Genomic DNA, 2,500 nt, shown 5'->3' with positions numbered 1-2,500 from the left:
GGGTACTGGTGGTGGTTAGCATTGGAGTGAAGGGGTGCTGGGGTACTGGTGGTGGTTAGCATTGGGGTGAAGGGGTGCTGGGGTACTGGTGGTGGTTAGCATTGGAGTGAAGGGGTGCTGGGGTACTGGTGGTGGTTAGCATTGGGGTGAAGGGGTGCTGGGGTACTGGTGGTGGTTAGCCTGTTTCCGGGGGTGCCAACCCCACGCTTGTTTGGTGCCACTTGAGCAGATGTGTGTCAGTGAGACTGTGTGAGGGATGAATGCTCCCCACATGGTGCTGGTAGTGTGTGCAGAACACAGTCACCACTAGGAAACAAAACAGCTCCACCATGATTGGATACAGCTGAATTACTCCATCATGCTTTCTTTCTCTTTCTCTTTCTGTCTCCATCATTCTTTCTTTCTCTCACCATCAGTCTTTTTCTCTCTCTCTTTTTTTTTCTCTTTTGTCACTTTGGGTGCCAAACAGGAAATTACCCCCCCCCCCCCCCCCTCCCCATTTAACAAACATCCAGTGACATGTGTCTTATTTGTGTAAACGCACCAGACTTTGCTTTGAGTGGGTGTGGGTGTGGGTGTGTGTGTGTGTGTGTGTGTGTGTGTGTGTGTGTGTGTGTGTGTGTGTGTGTGTGTGTGTGTGTGAGTGAGCGCGTGTGCGTCTGCCCACATCAAAGCAAAAGACATTTGAACATTGATTGGATTAAATGCTAATGTAAAAACATGGCATCTGAGTTTTATTGGCTTTTGTGGAAAACGGCTTTCACTTTGTTCATCCTAATTTCATGCAGGTTTTGTGGAACTATACAAAATAGAGGTGTGCGATTGGTGTGTGTGTGTGCGCATGTGTGTTTGTGTGTGTATATGTGTTCTCTGAAAGCATACCCTGACTCTCCCATGCATTTCTTCACTGCATATCCACTTGCATAACTTTGGAATATTGTGTGTGTGTGTGTGTGTGTGTGTGTGTGTGTGTGTGTGTGTGAACTCTGACCTGGCACTCTTACTTGCCCCCCCCCCTAGTTTGTTTCCTCTGCTGCAGAAGGGCACCTGGTTGTGCTTTTCAACACACACTTCAGAGGAATGGGTCCAGGATGGGGTGGTGGTGTGGGGGGGTGGTGATATCATGGGGGTGGGTGGGTGGACTGGGACTAAAACCACATGTGCTGAAGTGTGTGCAAAGGTATGAATGACAGAGGCTCTCTCAAGGCAGGTTAATGGAAACAGGAGGGAAAACATCCCATCCAGAGAATATATCCAGTCTGACCAAGACTGCTTTTAACCAACGCTTCCCTCTGCTAGGATCATGTTCAAATGACTGTATGAGTGAGTGCTGCGTTGACACTTCTCTTTCAAAGCAGTGACAAAAGAACAACACGATCGGAAACCACGATCAAGTGGTAATGAGTACGCTGTTTGTAAACACTTCTCGTTCCATTGGGCGATGTTTAACACAGCAATATTATTTAATAGTAACACAAGCCAAGCTTTATTATAGTTGTCCTTAAGCTACAAAAACACTCCCTGTGTGTACTGTACATAGGCAATGTGCACAAACATGCATGCACACATACATTGATAAAGTCATACAGTACAGACATGAATCACCTCTCACTTGAGACCCCTCCATAAATTGTTTATCTACTTATTTATCTATTCATGTCTCTACTCCTGGGTGGATGAGAGCATGAATAATGGCGTGCTGTGTTTGACAGTGAGAGTCAGAGATAAAGTCCACAGAGGGACTCATTACCTTCCCACAAAACCAGCGCTCCTCACACACTCCCCTGTGACTCCTGAGCACACTGAGCCAAGCTATGACAGATCACCCCGCCTGTCTGTCTGTATATGTGTGTGTGTGTGTGTGTGTGTGTGTGAGAGAGAGAGAGCACATATGTTTGTGTTAGTGTGTATGTGTGTGTGTGAATGCATGTGTTTGTGTGTATGTGTGCGTGTGTGTGTGTATGTGTGTGAATGCATGTGTTTGTGTGCATGTGCGTGTGTGTATATGTGTGCATGTGTGTGTGTGTGTATATATATATATGTGTGTGTGTGTGTGTGTGTGTGTGTGTGTGTGTGTGTGTGTGTGTGTGTTTGTGTGTGTGTGTGTGTGTGTGTGTGTGTGTGTGTGTGTGTGTGTGTGTGTGTGTGTGTGAATGAATGCATGTGTGCATGCGTGTGTGTCAGAAGGAGACCTGTGGGGATCACTCGGCCCGGCGCTCTTACGCAGTGTGCGTCACACAGATAGCATGTGTCATACGTGCTCACTCAACTCCCACAAGGCTCACTTCCTGTGTACACACACACGTCCACACGCACAGCTTCCTGGAGTGTGTTTTTGCCCGCAGTGTCGGAGCAGGATGCAACATTCCTCCCTACGCAAGGATGGGGCAACACTGAGGCAATGATGGCAAGTAAATAGGGCATCTTGACATAAATGGGGCTAGAGAACCGCTATGGGTGGTAGGTAAACGCGCAATTAGCAACAAAAGTGCCTGACAAG

Source organism: Sardina pilchardus, chromosome 24 (assembly GCF_963854185.1).
Source record: "Sardina pilchardus chromosome 24, fSarPil1.1, whole genome shotgun sequence".
NCBI classification, from domain to species: domain Eukaryota; kingdom Metazoa; phylum Chordata; class Actinopteri; order Clupeiformes; family Clupeidae; genus Sardina; species Sardina pilchardus.
The sequence above is the reverse complement of the archived record's forward strand: the minus strand, read 5'-3'. Positions refer to the sequence as shown.